The 17,800-nt window shown below is 33.6% G+C and overlaps 1 pseudogene; it reads right to left on the minus strand.

Annotated features, from left to right (window-relative positions):
• Nucleotides 1-9,120: 9,120 nt before the first annotated feature.
• Nucleotides 9,121-13,090, minus strand: LOC120212384 (annotated as a pseudogene).
• Between the last annotated feature and the right edge of the window lie 4,710 nt (nt 13,091-17,800).

Consider the following 17,800-nt stretch of genomic DNA (forward strand, 5'->3'; position numbering starts at 1 on the left):
ACATTCTCTGACGTCGAAGAAGTCTTCGAAGAACCAATTCCAATGGATTAACAGACAATTTGAGAATTAGCTACAGCACCTTCCAAACCACCGTTATGCATCGTATTCCCTCATGGAGAAACACTGTTTTAGCTCAAGACGGGGTTAATTCATCTTTTCCATACCTTCTATTGATTACCAAGTGAAAATTTGCATAAGTATCTCACCGAATTTCACATGATTTACTCCAACATGAAACCATAGGGAGTATCTGAGGATCATATTAAACTTTGCGCTTTCCCGTTTTCCTTAGTCGGTTTGGCTAAGGTTCGGTTATTTTATTTACCACCAAATTTTGTTACTATGTGGACTGATATGACTTTAATTTTTCTTGACATATTCTTTCCTCTGTGATGAAAGCAAGCAAATTAAGGAGAAGTATCTTAGGAGTTCGCCAAAAAGTTAACGAATCACTATATGATTATTGGGAATGGTTCAAGAAGATGTGTTAGCTGGTCGTAGCATGGACTAACTGAACAAACTCTTCTCCAGTAATTTTATGAATGTTTACTTCCTATGGAGATGAAGATGATTGACACATCAAGTGGAGGAGCTCTCGTCAACATGACTTCCGTCGCGATCAAAAATCTAATTTCTACTATATCTATCAACTCTCAACAATTTCACTCATCTAGTGAACCTTCACGATAGATTCACGAGATAAGTACTCATTCTCTAAAGGATAAAATTGATAAGCCAACTAATGTGGTCCAATCTCTCATTACATGTAAAATAGGACCAACAAGGTTATGTGGAATTTGCACAATGTCGGATTATCCCACAAGATCCTACGACTCATGTGGATGTAGTGGGAAATTTTTTAGGACCTCTCTAGAGACCTCACAAACCTCATGCCAACACCTATAATTCGGGGTGGCGAGATCATTCTAATTTTAACTATAGGCAGAATCTAAGACCAAATCAAGCTTAACAACCGAGGCCACATCCATCTCACTAGTACCAGCAACCAAAGTCATCATTAGAATCGATTATGGAATGACTGGTGATATCTCAGGAGAAGTTTCAGAACCAAACTGAAGCACACTTACAAGAGTTGGACAAACATATGAGTCAACTAGCTCAAATCGTGGGGTGATTAGAGTCTCAAGGGAAGTTACCATCGCATATAGAGCCTAATCCGAGGCAAAACGCTAGTGCCATGAACCTTCAAAGTGGCACTATCTTTGAGACTAAGCCACCCAAAGTAGTTGACGCAAGAACCTAGAAGAAAAAAATTTGTAAAAAATGTCAGTGCCATCTTCTACCTCATCCCCTGCGTCATCTTCTGCACCATCTCCCTATGTTGTTCCTCTTTTTTTCTGTCAAGACTAGTTAAGCACTACGAACAAGCCGAGGAGAAATATATACTTGATGTTCTTTGGAAAATCGAGATTAATATACCCCTCATTGATATCATCAAAAAAAATTCCACGGTATGCCATATTTTTTAAGGATCTTTACATAAATAAAAGGAAGCTTACTGGAAATGAAAAGGTAAACTTGGGTGAAAATATTTCTGCTATCTTTGAACGTAATTCCACCTAAGTACAAGGATCAAGGTATGTTTGTTATTCCTTGTAAAATTGATAAGGTAGGTATAAAACAAGCTATGTTTGATTTAGGTGCTTCAATAAATGTTATGTCTCTTTTGATATATAACTTACTTAGTGTTGAGCCTTTGAAAGGACCAAGTGTAACAATCCAACTTGCTGATAGATCCATGGGTGTATCCTAAAGGAGTTCTTGAGAATGTATTGGTTAAGGTAAATGACTCAGTATTTACTGTAGATTTTTACGTCATTAACATAGAAGATGGTTGTTCAGATACTTCATCCGAAATCTTACTCGGCAGACCATTCTTAAGCACAACTTATACTAAAATTGACGTTAGAAGTGGGATTCTAAAAATGGAATTTGACGGTGAAGTTTTCAAATTTGATGTTTATAAGGCGATGAAATATCCAAACTCAATGGCTAGTATTAGTTTTGTTTATGTTTTAGAATCTATCGTCGATGAATTTATGGAGACTAATTTTTTTGGTAAGTCTAGTCCATGTGTTCCCTAAGAAAACTGAAGTTTCATAATGGTTAATTACAGTAGTTGTATAATGATTTAGTCAGTTATAAGATATTTTGTCCTAAAATAAAATGTTGGAGGTCATAATGCTAAAAAAAGAATAATGACTATAGTAATAAAACGTTAGGTGACTTTTTGCCATAAAATTAAATGTTAGAGGCGAAAATGCTCATAAAATATATAAATCAAAATGACTATTTAGTTAAAAGATAAGAGAATTTATTTTTACACTATTTTTGTATACAATTAGATACTTCAATTTTTGTCATGGCAATTAAACGTTGGAAGCGAAAATACTAAAAAAATATGAATCAAAATGACTATTTAGTCAAAAGTTAAGAGAATTTATTTTAATTTCTTTGGGCATGAACCGATTTACCTCGGTAGTTAAAAGAACTGTTATTTTCAGAGGACACAGTTTCGAACATCATAGACTGCATCGAGGTGATTGAGTGTTTATATATATATAGATATATATATTTAATTCAACAATTTCAAAATTTGTGGAGCAATAATAATTAGATGTGTAATTAGAAAAATATTAGATACTAAATTATACATAAATAACAAAATTAAGTACCAAAGTTATTTAATCTTTTCCATATCATAATTATATTTTATTATTAAAAACCCTTACATAATCTTCGCGATTAGCATGCAAAACAAAGAATTAAGAGAAGTGTAAACTTTTAGGCTATAACCATCGGAGAAGATGGCGGAGAGCGGTCTCGAATTCGAAATCATTGAGCCGGAATCGATAAAAACCAGAAGAAAAGAGCTTTCTCATATATTTCAAAGGAGGATGATCGATCGGCGTGCAAATGCTCGTATAAAAAAAAGAGGACTTTAAGTGATCTAAATGGGTCAAAATCTGAAGCATCAAAACAGATGTACGTGAAAGTTAGCATGGACGGAATCTTTTTTGTTCGCAAGATTGATTTAGGGTTGCTTAAAGCTTCCTTTGATCTTGCTTCGGCAATGGTGAAGCTATTCGGTGAATACTTAATCAGCTCCATGATCTCATAGTTGAAGATGACGATGTTCATCAAACACGAAAATGTAAGTTTTTTTCTCTTCTTTTTTGAGTATGTTATGGTTGATGATGATGACATGACATGGAAGACAGAAAGGAGTACATGAAGACAAAGATGGAGACTGGATGTTAGTGTTGGTTTTTGGCAAATATCCCACATTGGTTTTGTATAAGGAGGAGGGGAAATTCTTTTGTTATAAATAGAGCCCTCCTCATCCTTAATTTAGCATCCCACAAATATAAGCCTTCTTCTATATTAAAGACTATTTGTATTATTTCTTTCTCTTTGTAATATTTCCTCTACTAGTGAAATATTATTTTAGTAGTATTTGAGGAGGTGGGCATAATTTTGGCCTAACCTCGTTAAATTTTGGTGTTCTCTTTATGTCTATTTAATAGCTATTGTCGGGTATAGTTGTTGTTAATTATTGTCCTATTAAAATTACTTGTCTTGGTAGTTCTGTCTAAGGAAAGTAGGTTTTAAGAGGGACCATTGTGACCCCTCCTCTTTCCTGGGAATCTACATTGGTGTGATTTTTAGTACAATCGTTTTCACACTAGTCACCTAGATAATAGTTTTCAAGGTGAATTTGTTATTATTGGTGGAAATTAACCCGAATTCCACAACAATTGGTATAAGCGCTCTTGGTTTATTTTAGTATGCTCTGTGGTTGCGGCTTAGGCTGATCTTCCACATCAGAAAAAAAAAATTCCTTGGGATAATTGGCATTCCGCATTGACAGCCATTAAATATAATTTGTAGCAGAAATGGAAGACACAACAAAAACATCCACATCGTCGTCAACGGCTGTGACAAATGTTAGATTTGCAGTGGAGATTTTTTATGGCATCGGTCATTTCGGCATGTGGCAAAGTGAGGTTCTAGATGCCCTATTTCAGCAGGGTCTAGACATTGCTATTGAATGAGAGAAACCAGATGATGTTGAGGAGAAAGAATGGAAGAGGATCAATAGATTGGCATGTGGTACTATTCGATCGTGTCTTTCTAGAGAGTAGAAGTATGCATTTTCTAAGGAAACTTCTGCAAGTAAATTGTGGAAGGCACTGGAGAATAATTTTTTGAAGAAAAGCGGTCAGAACAAGCTCTACATGAAAAAGAGATTGTTCCGCTTCAACTATGTACCAGGTACCACTATGAATGATCACATTACTAGCTTTAATCAGCTGGTGACTGATCAGATGAATATGGACGTGACTTTTGAAGACGAAGATCTGGCTCTGATGTTGATGGGATCACTTCCTGATGAGTTTGAGTATCTTGAAACTACTCTAGTTCATGGGAAAGTTAATGTGTCTCTCAGTGAAGTAACTACTGCCTTGTATAGTTATGAATTAAGAAAGAAAGACAAACAAGAAAACACAAGTGTCGAAGCAGAAGCTCTTGTTGTTAGAGGCCGTTCGAAGAGTCAGAATAAAGGAATGAGAGGGAGATCGAAGTCAAAGTCCAGATTGAGCAAAGATGAATGTGCCTTTTGTCGAGAAAAAGGGCACTGGAAGAAAGAATGTCCCAGGCTAAAAAACAAAGGCAAACCTAAAAGGGGAAAGGCTGTCTCATAATCAAATGTGGTCGAGTATGATGATGCAGATTCAGATTTCACATTCGCTGCTACGCCATCAACCAGTTGTTCCAGTTCATGGCTGTTAAATTCAGCTTGTAGCCACCATATGACCCCCAATAGAGAATGGTTCTTTGATTTTAAAGAACTAAAAGGTGGAATTGTCTACACATCAAATAATTCCCCTCTTGACACGCTTGGGATTGGTTCAATTCGCTTGAGGAATTAGGATGGATCAATCAGAACCTTAACAGGTGTCCATTATGTACCAGATTTAATGAGAAATCTCATCTGTGTAGGAACCTTAGAGTCAAAAGGTTTAGAAATGAGGGCAAAAGATGGGATTATGAGGATTATCTCTGGTGCACTGGTGATAATGAAGGGAATCCGGAAAAGAAACAATGTGTATTACTTTCTGGGTAGTACAATTATTGGGACAACAGTAGTGGCAGCTTCTACTGATGAACAGGAGTCAGAAGCAACCAGATTATGGTATATGCGCTTGGGGCATATTGGTGAAAAATCCTTGAAATTGCTGATAGATCAAGGATTATTGAAGGGTGCTCGGGCTTGCAAATTAGCTTTTTGTGAGCATTGCATCAAAAGGAAGAAGACGAGGGTGAAATTTGGAACAACAATCCATGATACTAAAGGTATTTTGGATTATGTTCATTCAGATGTATGGGGGTCTTCCAAGACAACTTCATTGGGAGGAACACACTATTATGTCACCTTTGTTGATGATTTTTCCCAGAGAGTTTGGGTGTATACAATGAAGACAAAGGATGAGTTGCTAGGATTTTTCCTTAAATGAAAAAAGATGGTGGAGACTCAAACAGGCAGAAAAGTCAAACGTCTCTGTACAGACAATGGTGGAGAGTACAAAAATGATCCATTTCTGAAAGTCTGTGAAGAAGAAGGTATTGTCAGGCATTTCACTATCAGAAGTAAACCACAACAGAATGGGGTGGCAGAGCGTATGAACCGAACATTAGTGGAGAAGGTTCAGTGTATGTTGTCTAATGCTGGGTTAGGCAAAGAATTTTGGGCTGAGGCTTTGGTCTATGCTTGTCACCTTGTCAACCGCTTACCATCGACTGTTATTGATGGTAAAACACCATTAGAGAAATGGTTTGGAGTACCTGCTAGAGAGTATGATTCCTTACATGTGTTTGGTTCCACTGCATACTACCATGTTAAGGAGTCAAAGCTGGATCCAAGAGAAAAGAAGGCGATCTTTATGGGGATCACATCTGGTGTGAAAGGCTATCGTCTTTGATGTCCAGAAACAAAGAAAATAATCTTTAGCAGGGATGTTACCTTTGATGAATCTACCATGTTGAGAAAGGTGACTTCAGAAAAATTGGAGCAGACAGATGGAACTCCCAAACAGGTGGAGTTTGAAGGAAGCAGAATTGACCCAGCCAGTAAAGAAACTGATGTTGACTCTCCTATGGTAGAAGAAGAGTCAGATGAAGAAGAGGTTCAGACCCAAAAACCTCCACAGCAACATGAATCAATTGCACTCAGAAAGGGAAAGAGGACCATTAGACAACCTGTTAGTTATGCTGATATGGTCTCTTTTGCATCACCAATTGCAATTGATGACGTTCCTGCCACATTTAATGAAGCAGTCCAAAGTTCAGAACATAAAAAGTGGAGGATCGCCATGAATGAAGAAATGCAATCCCTTCAAAAGAATCAGACGTGGAAACTAGCTAGTCTTTCGAAGGGAAAGAAGGCAATTGGGTGCAAGTGGGTATATACAAAGAAAGATGGATTTCCTGACAAGAATAACATCTGCTACAAAGCAAGATTGGTAGCTAAAGGCTACGCTCAAACGGATGGAGTTGATTATAATGAAGTATTTTCTCCAGTTGTAAAACATTCCTCCATCAGAATTTTGTAAGCTTTAGTAGCACAGTTGGATTTGGAACTAGTTCAGATGGATGTAAAAACTGCATTTTTACATGGAGACTTGGATGAGGAAATCTACATGACTCAGCCAGATGGATTCAAAGTTGTTGAAAAAGAAGAGATGGTGTGCAAATTAGAAAAATCGCTATACGGATTGAAGCAATCTCCAAGGCAGTGGTACAAGCGATTTGACAAGTTTATGATAGGGCAGAAGTATACAAGAAGCAAATATGATCATTGTGTATATTTACGCAAGCTACAAGATGGATCCTATATATATCTTCTTCTTTATGTTGATGATATGCTGATAGCTTCCAGGAGTCAGACAGAAAATGCGAAACTAAAGACTCAATTGAACAGGGAGTTTGAGATGAAGGATCTTGGTGAAGCAAAGAATATTCTAGGCATGGAGATATCAAGGGATAAGAAATTGGGGAGGCTTTGTTTGTCTCAGAAAGAATATCTGAGGAAGGTACTAAAACGTTTTGGCATGAATGAGAAGTCAAAACCAGTTAGTACTCCTCTTGCTCCTCATTTCAAGCTCGGTGCATCCATGTCACCTAAGGATGATGCAGAACGGTAATACATGTCAAAGTTTCCGTATGCAAGTGTTGTTGGTAGCTTAATGTATGCAATGGTGTGTACGAGACCCGATATTTCATAGGCAGTTGGGGTTGTGAGCAGCTATATGCATGATCCTGGAAATGAGCATTGGGAAGCTGTGAAATGGATTCTGCGGTATATTATGAACACCGTAGATATATTGGTTTGGTCTTTCAGCAGGACAAACAAGATGGTCAGTGTGTAGTTGGGTATTGTGATTCAGACTATGCAGGTGATTTGGACAAGCGTCGATCAACTACTGGTTATGTGTTTACATTTACAAAAGCACCAGTCAGTTGGAAGTCCACCTTATAGTAAACAGTGGCTTTGTCTACTACAGAGGCAGAGTATATGGCAGTTACAGAGGCTGTGAAGGAGGAAATTTGGCTTCAAGGGTTGTTTGGTGAATTGGGAATGGAACAAAAGCACATCAAAGTGCACTGTGACAGTCAGAGTGCTATTCATTTAGCAAAGAACCAAGTTTACCATGCAAGGACGAAGAACATCGATGTTCGATATCACTTTGTACGAGAGATTCTAGAAGAAGGTGGAGTCATAATCCAGAAGATTCGGACCACTGAGAATCCTACTGATATGTTGACAAAAGTGGTAACTGCGGTCAAGTTTAAACATTGTTTAGACTTGGTCAATATTGTTATAAATTGAAAGATGAATTTGCAGACACTACTGAAGATTGGATTTTTTGCGAGACGTGTGTGGAATTTGCCAAGGTGGAGATTTGTTGGTTTTTGGCAAATATCCCACATTGGTTTTGTATAAGGAGGAGGGGAAATTCTTTTGTTATAAATAGAGCCCTCCTCCTCCTTAGTTTAGCATCCCACAAATATAAGTATTCTTCTATATTAAAGGCTATTTGTATTCTTTCTTTCTCTTTGTAATATTTCCTCTACTAGTAAAATATTATTTTAGTAGTGTTCGAGGAGGTAGGCATAATTTTGGCCTAACCTCGTTAAATTTTGGTGTTCTCTTTATGTCTATTTAATAGCTATTGTCGGGTATAGTTGTTAATTATTGTCCTATTAAAATTACTTGTCTTGGTAATTCTGTCTAAGGAAAGTGGGTTTTAAGAGGGACCATTGTGACCCCTCCTCTTTCCTAGGAATCTACCTTGGTGTGATTTTTAGTACAATCGTTTTCACACTAGTCACCTAGATAATAGTTTTCAAGGTGAATTTATTATTATTGGTGGAAATTAACCCGAATTCCACAACAGTTAGCAAGAGACAGTCCCTGGGAATAAGTGTATTTTCACAATCATCATTATATGATAATATATAATCAAAATATATTTAATATTGAATAATTATTACTCCTATTAATTAAAAAATTTACAGGATGTTTATTGAAAGATGCAGAAGGTTGAGGATGATAAAAATAACTGCAAACAAGAGATTTAAAGTGCGCTGATCAAAGGAAGTTATCAAGGAAATTTGAAATGGGTGATTAAAATATTGAATTTACAATGTATTTTCAATATCTGTAATTATTCTTTCAGTAATATTCAATTTCAAAGTTCATATATAAATTCGTTCTTTGAAATTATTATGTATCTTATCATTACACCCGACCCTTGATGGTTTCATTAATGCATCTTTGCTTGTATATATACTTCGTGAAATATGCTATTAAAAAGGCACCTTTCTTGTCTTTCCCATTACTAAAAAGGAAAAACATTGTGGCACATTGTAAGAATACAAAGAAACATCATCTCTTCTATTACAAACTTGGTGTTAACTTTACAAAGATATAGTTTTGGAAGAAACCAAAACCTGAGATTTTATGGACAATATTTCGAGGAATACTAAGCACTAGAACTGAACATGAATGAAGATGTCGAAATACGAAGATTACAGCTAGTTGGAGTCATTGGGCAGTAGCCTTTTTCCGTTCCGAAATAGTGTTTCGAGCAGTTTCGGAGAAGCTAAGGTCGCCACCGATTTGAACTGGATCGAAAACAAGATCATTACAGATCATATGGGAAACCCTTGAACCAATAGTACTAAAGTTCCTACAGAAGTGTTTGAAGATGCAAAATGCAGCTTAAAATGGTTAAACTATTACCTTTTGTTGTCTATATTTCACACGGATAGCAGTTAGAGGACAACCGTTGGTGTTCAACTGTAAATCTTGCAATGCGAGAACCGTGGTTCTGATATCGGATGTGTTGTACGCGGTGTAGTGTTCGAGAGTAGGATTCTGCCAAAACGAATAATGAAGTTATGGTTGAATTCGTTTATCAAGGTCAGGAACTAAATCAAGGACCAATTAAAAAACAATGCAGACCCATGGATGGCATGATTGATCCAATGTCCATTTCGCGAGAAATACAGCCGATGCAGCCACCATCGAAGGGGCGAAATTTAAGAAACCGTAGTCTATTAGTGTCAATTCTGCTAGATAATTTGCCAGGTTTTCCAGTTCTAAACTAGGGGCCTGCAATTGGCAATTAGGTGTAGAACAGTCAGTCATATGCTATCAGTATTGCCTGAATGAAGGTTAGTTTGAAACTATGTTACCGTGTAAGAAGCTTGTGCTGCTCTCAGAAATCTCCTAAAAATCAGAAATTTTTGCAAGAGAATTAGGATAACAATGGAGTATTCTAAGACTGTCGGTTTTTCATACGCATGCACCGCAAATCCGGGATCGGGCTAAAATACCTGAGAAAAGTTTTTGCAGTAGGTGCAAATAGTTGAAAACCGAAATACTTCAATACTTGACCCTCCATGTTTAGCACCTGCCAATTTTCCAAGTAAGAAATATAAGAAAAAGTAAGTGGACAAGGAAGTAGTAACAGCCTACGCCGAAAATTATGTCTGTTAATGAGATAACGATGATATACCTCCTCTCTAACGTAAGTGTTGTCTGTTATGAAGCAAAACTCTTCTACACGAGGTGCACATATTTCTTCGTACTTGCTTAAAGTATATAAAGAGAAACTAATGTTAGACATATAGGAAAGCAAAATGTAGAGGTTATTTCATGATGAATGCGCGATTGTAATATTTGTGATGAATGCAAATGATGGTCATTTAGACTCATTGCCGTTCATCATCATTTTCTAATTGCAGCATCTGTTGTATCTGCGATGCTAAATTCAGGCTAGAAGTTTGAATTTTTGAACTGAAAGAAATCATGCAACAAACTCTGCTACTGCTGAACAGACTTACGAGGCTATCAGCATGCAGGTGATCCCAAGAAGTTGAAGTCTCTTTCTTTCGATGTAGTTTCGAGAGAGAAATCGATCAATTAGATACACGGTAAGATACAGTGTGTCGGGGACCAACTTATATTCTTCGGATACCTGAAACCAAGATAAAGAATCATTTCATTACATATCCATTATAAACAGTAAAATATTTCAACTAGCAAACCATTTCTCATAATCAAACTTCCTCGCCGTTCGTTTATGCAATTAAACAATGCTTAAATAGCAGAACTAGACTAACCTCCACAAGCCAATCAACCAAAATTGCCCTCATGCTTTGAGTGATATCTTGCTGTATCGTCTCCATGAAACCAGAACATGGCCTGCGAACAAGCTGAAGAAATAACGAGATAAAATCAAATGCGAAAGTTAAAAGTTTTAGCCAAGAAGAAGACAGTAGAAAGACATGAAAGTTCCACCTGTTACTCTAATGTTAGGGGCAGGAAATAAGTAAATGCGCTCACAATACATTAGAATTCAGAACATAAAAGTAAATGCGCTCACAATACATTAGAATTCAGAACATAAAAGTATAATATTTGATTTGTTTAAAAGAGAATGAACAATATTACATAGCTGTGAAGTATGTTACTGCATACTATTAGCAAGCACCCTAACTTTTAAAAGAATTATCAACTCTAAAAGTCTCCGGCAATCAGTTTTCCTAACTTAATAAGGGTTTCGACTTTTAGTGGATGACGATGCAGATTCCCTCACTAGGAAGTGCCTCTTAGAACAAATAATAATGGATGCTAGGAACATGAAATGACCAAATATAAGATGGCATCTATAGCGCATACCTCGGCAACACGCAAGTTGTTATAGATTTCCGGTGCATAGAGGCTGCAAATTGAGGGTCCTTCATATCTGAATCAATGTCGTTAAAATCTGGATCACTAGATGCTGTCGAGGTCCCGGAAAAGCTAACCTTCTCTATTGTAACCATTTCAAAACAAAAAATACAAGCATATGTTATATATCTCCAGCACAGAACCATTACCAATACAAGAATGCAAGCTATGCAATCGCCGGGGGGGGAAGACATTGATTGCTAACCATTTCTTAGAGGACTTCGTGGTTGTAAAGGTATGGAGGAATTTTGATTTGCAGGCCGGTCGCAATGTACGCCCTCATCCGTTATGCTATCTAACAGAAGAGTACGATCTCCCCTAACATTAACCGAGCATGTAACTTCTTCTAACTTAGGATCTATTATTTCAGTCTCTTGAATGCCTTCTTTGTGTAACTCGGATTCAGTCGGCTGGGCTTGAGGTGCTACATCTGGGGCCATTTTGGATGCATTGACCTGTACCTTTCTAGCCTGCTTACTGCCCTTAGACTGGAAGTGCCAAAATCATAAGTAATATGTCTTATTGTGATTCTTATAATTTTGTAGTAAAATATATAGCGACATGTGAGCAGTCGAATACACTTCATCAACAACTTTTAGAAATTATAATCATACCATAATACTTTAAAATGTAAATCCATGGACAATATTATATTTGACTAAGGATGGCATATAACCTGGATTTTGGGTGCATTAAAGCACTTTCTATATGAATTATTGCAGAAAACATTCGTGACATCCTGAAGTGCTGCTCTCTTCTTAGATTGATGACCCGCATTCTCAGCTGCATTGGTGCTGTTTTCGCCTAAGGATGTTCGTTTTAAATTTGCTCGCAAAATGCGTTTCTGATCCGGTTGAGTAGATGCCTTTAGAGGAGGTAACTGACTTGAAGCACACAACGCAGCTGCTCGAGCACGTGTGATTCGACCATTAAACTCTCCAACATTAGCAGAGACTACATTTTCCTTCCTCATCTTTGCAAGTCTTGGAAAATTACAAGACAGAGCACTAAATGAAGCTAGAAAAGTAAGGCCTGCATCAATGGTCAAGATCATGCTAAGTGAACATCAAATAACCAGATCAAGCCACAATGTCCATTAAAACTTTAAAAATGACAATGTCAAATAACAGATCTCACAAGCAGATAATCAAACATATTAACAGCATAGTGGAAGTTAATGATGCCACACAAAAAAAACATCTTTCGATGCTTCGAACTAGTACATGTTGGCAACTCATCCAAGATAAATGACTCTCCATTACATATTTTCCATTTGATCCATCAGATTTGAACATGAAAATTCTATAACTTCGCCAAAACATACACCACCTAGTAATGCAAGCAATGCATTTAGGGAGCTTTAGATTTCGACTAACAATAGTTTAAAACAACCAGAGACTAACCATAAAAGGAAACACATTTTTCCTTCTAAAAAATGTTTACAAATGAAAGAAGTTTGAAAATAGATTTCAGCTAAGAAAGTTCATATCTTTGAAGCGACATTTTCTTAAACAATCATTTCACTCAAAGGCTTAAACTTTTTCAAAAACTGAAGTGAAACAAGAAATCCCCAGATCCATCTGGTGGCTTGTAAACCATTAAAAAATTAAATTCAACCGCAAAAAATGAAAAAAAGAAAAAGAAACTGAGAAAGGGTATCGTATAGAATCAGATGAATGTTGATAAAGAATGAATTTTTGACCTGATTTTTATCCTTTCTGAGCTCCAAGAACATAGCTTAGAGCTTTGAACGAATAAAAGCAGCAGTGTTGTGAGCGGGACAGTGTGTTTAAACTTGGAAATTTAAAAGAAAATATTAAAATGGTTTTAGAAAGTAATTAAATTTGTCTACAACATTAAAATAGAAAGATGAAAACAGACAGTCACGGTTCATTTGCCTGACAGTTTGATAAATTGGTTCTGATGCTTTGATTCAATTTTTAATGTTTTTACATGTTTGACCCTGATTTCTTGACTCCTTTGACTAGCTAATAGAATATGGAGGTTATGATGGTCATTTTCTTGGTTGATTAGTTTTAGCCGAGGAAGCTCTGGAGCTCGGAATCTGAAGTATTTGAACAATGATTTATTAGTGTCAACTTTTACATTTTTTTAAAAGAAAAATTAGTAAACAAACAAATTTATGTTAGCTTGGAGCTAGCTTTTAAAGAAAATCAATCGAGGTTAGAGATGCTTATGGTTTAGCTTTTAAATAAAAATTAATTATTCATTTTTTTATTTAACACCAAATATAGGAGTGAGTAAAATTCGACTTGACTTGAAAACTAATTTTCTTTTAATTTCGAGTTATTCGAGTCAAATCAAATTTTTAATTCGGTTTTCAAGTTCTAGTCGAGTTAAAATTTCGAAATTTCTAGTTACTCGAAAAACCAAAAATTTGATTAAGTATTTTGACAGTTTTACGATTTAGTCTATGATTTCATTATTCCTTCAATTCATCATTTATTTTAAGTCAGTTTTTATCAAATTTGAACCACATGCTCCTAAACCATCGTAAAATACATATGTACTTTCAATTCCTCTTTGACATTACAATTTTTTTTTTCAATTTAGTCTCTAATTTTTTATAATTTCATTATTTCTTCAATTCATTCTTTATTTTAGTCTATTTTTACCAAATTTGAACTATATGCTCCTAAATCATCGTATAATACATATGTACTTTCAATTCTTCTTTTTGATAATGAATTTTCTATTTTTTAATTTAGTCCCTCAATTTTATATAATTTCTTTATTTCTTCAATTCATCCTTTATTTTAAGTCTCTTTTTACCAAATTCGAACCACATGCTCCTAAATCATCGTAGAATACATATGCTTTCAATTCCTCTTTTCAATAACAAATTTTCTATTTTCCAATTTAGTCCCTATTTTTTTTTTGTAATTTTCTTATTTCTTCAATTCATATTTAATTTTAAGTCATTTTTACCAATTTTGAACCACATGCTCCTAAACCATCATAGAATCAATATGTACTTTCAATTCTTTTTTTATAACAAATTTTCAATTTAGTCCCTTAATTTTTCATAATTTCCTTATTTCTTCAATTCATCCTTATTTTAAGTCTACTTTTACCAAATTTGAACCACATGCTCGTATACCACAATAAAATACCTATGTAACTTCAATTCTTACTCTCTTTTTTTACTAAAAATGTAATCTTTTTCTTTTTAATTAGTCCCTTAATTTTGCATTTTACTCAATTTGGTCTTTTGACTACAATTATTTGCAAATTATTTCTTCCCATCAATTCCTTGACTCTTTTATACTCTCGTCAATATTTTACCCCAAAATACTTTCTTTAAAATATAATATTATGAATATATTTTATAATTTAAGATTATATTTGATATATTAAATAACATTTTAATGTGAAAAGAATATAAAATATTCATATCTTATATGGGTAGAGAAAGTAAAAAAAATGGAGCAAATTCTTGCCATAATACTATAAATATTTTGGGGTAAAATATTGATGAGAGTATAAAATACCTATGTAACTTCAATTCTTACTTTTTTTTTTACTAAAATTGTAATCTTTTTCTTTTTATTTAGTCCCTTAATTTTTCATTTTACTCAATTTGGTCTTTTGACTACAATTGTTTGCAAATTCTTTTTTCCCATCAATTCCTTGACTCTTTTATACTCTCATCAATATTTTACCACAAAATACTTTTTTTAAAATATAATATTATGAATATATTTTATAATTTAAGATTATATTTGATATATTAAATAACATTTTAATGTGAAAAGAATATAAAATATCCATATCTTATATGGGTAGAGAAAGTAAAAAAATGGAGCAAATTCTTGCCATAATACTATAAATAATTATAATAAAGTTAATATAGAAACTCAAATAACTCGACTCAAATTTCTTAAACTCGACTCAACTCGAAAAAATTTCAAGTTAAGTTCGAGTTGTAAAATACAAACTCAAATAACTCGAAATTTTTTTACTCGACTCGATCAAATGATCACCCCTACCCAAACATTCTTGATAAATATTCCAAATAATTGATTTGTGATAAACACCAATCAAGAGTGTTAAAAAAGTCAATTTATTCTACCTTTAATGTCTCTGAGTTGCACTTGTCCTTTACAAATTCTATTTCTAAATTCACAACTTTGGTTATTTTAAATTAATATAATAAAGTTTGTATTGTTCGATTTATAAGTGGTCAGAAAGAAGAAGAAAAATTATAATTTTAACATTTGTTATTGGTTAATAATAATTCATTTTAATTTTTTTATTATAGTTTCCTGTAAATTTGTTATAAGTTAATTTTTCTATATAAAATATTTTTGTTCGATAGATAATTTGGTTGGTAACCGGTAAGGGGCAATATCACAGCAGAGGCTGCTAATTAACTCCTTTTTATGCTTATGGAGTGAAAATATAATTTTTACAAGTTCTTAATATATTACTTATATTGCTTAACAAAAAATATGTGTAATAAAACATTTTAATTAATATATTTTTATTCTTATAATTTATTTGAATGCCCATTGACATAATTATCACAATATTTTATATTATATATTTTAGGTAGCAATCTGAATCATGATGTGATATGGTAATAATAATTTTAGTATATAAAACTTATGTATAAACAATACAATAAATTTAATTCTTCATATTTAAATTTTTTTATTTTTGTATTTGTTGTTTTCTTAAATTATATGTTCTTCTCTCATAAATGTTATATTACTTTATTAGTATAATAATAATCTAATAGTAACTTGTTGCTTTATGATAGAATACTGTTAACAAAATATTATTTTGATAAGGTGGATTCATTTGATTTTATAGTATCATAAAAATTAAATTGATCACTTTTCTAAATATGAAGTATTAATTTATTGAATTATTTTATAATAAAAAATTAATAAAACTATAAAATTTGATATTAAATATTATTAAAATTATTAATGACAGGATGACATATTTTTAATAATAGTTTAATTGATATATCTATAATTTTTTTTTTAAATAATATATTTATTACCAAAGTCATAATTAGACGATCTTATACACAATTTACATTTTTCATACAAAGTGCTTGCATTTTGACTAGTCAAATCATGTCTGACAAGTATTTTTTTTTAATTTATCCTGTAAAACAAAGGGCTTAACGGATTAAAGAGTATCTAGCTCAATTCCTACATAGATACGATAAATATCTCTGTTTTGAAAATTGGACTAGACCGACCGGTTCAATCGGTTCAATCGGTTTAATCAGGAATCGTTATTTAGTCCGATTTAATCTAAATCGGTTGAACCGTTATTAATGAATCGGCCAGAACCATTAAACCGTTTGAACCGGACCGGTTGAAAACCGAAAAAAATTGGGAAAAAACGGGATTTTTGTTTTTTTTTTAAAAAATTAAACAAAACAACGTCGTTTGTTAAACGAGCCAAGTCGAACTCGGGTATTGCTGAGCTTGACTCGAACTTGAAAACTTTAAAAGTAAGCTCAACTCAAACTCACAAGCTAAAAATTATCAAGTTCAACTCAAACTCGAAATATAATATTGAAACTCGAACTTAAAAAGGCTTGAACTCAAAAAAAATTAGAAGCTCGATTGAAGCCTAAAATTCGAATTTGATTGAAGTGAAATAATAGTTCACTCGATGCTCACCAAAAGACTCCATGATTTTGAATGCCAAATTACCTCTATTATTTATAGAAGTTAATTGTGATGCGTTTCTATGTTTCTTAGCAATGTGAGATTGTTTTGTTCTCATATTTTTACTCTTTAGACTTTTGGGATGCTCTTCTATGTTTTTTAGCCATGTGAGATTGTTTTTAAAAAAAATTAAACCAAACAATATCATTTTGTTATGATTTTTTTTTAATAAAAAATAATTTTTTATATCACAAGTCATATTCAAAGCAAGTCATAACATATATAAGTTAAAAACCATAAAATCAAGTGAAACAAAATGATTCAAATTAACTACAACATAATATTTAAGGTAAAACATATTAAATAAAAAATATAATTATATAACTATAATTAAAAAATAAATTTGGGGTTAAAAAATCATAACAAAATGATATTGTTTGGTTTAATTTTTTTTAAAACAATCCCACATGGCTAAGAAACATAGAAGAGCATCCCAAAAGTCTAAAGAGTAAAAAATGAGAACAAACACTCACATTGCTAAGAAACATAGAAGCGCATCACAACTAACTTCTATAAATAATAGAGGTAATTTGACATTCAAAATCATGGAGCCTTTTGGTGAGCATTGAGTGAACTATTCTTTCACTTCAATCAAGCTCGAATTTTAGGTTTCAATCGAGTTTCTAATTTTTTTTTTTGAGTTCAAGCCTTTTTGAGTTCAAATTTCAATATTATATTTCGAGTTTGAGTTGAACTTGATAATTTTTAGTTTGTGAGTTTGAGTTGAGTTGAGCTTACTTTTAAAGTTTTCAAGTTCGAGTCG

The sequence above is a fragment of the Hibiscus syriacus genome, unplaced genomic scaffold (assembly GCF_006381635.1).
Source record: "Hibiscus syriacus cultivar Baekdansim isolate YM2019G1 unplaced genomic scaffold, ASM638163v2 tig00110013_pilon, whole genome shotgun sequence".
Classification (NCBI taxonomy): Eukaryota; Viridiplantae; Streptophyta; class Magnoliopsida; order Malvales; family Malvaceae; genus Hibiscus; species Hibiscus syriacus.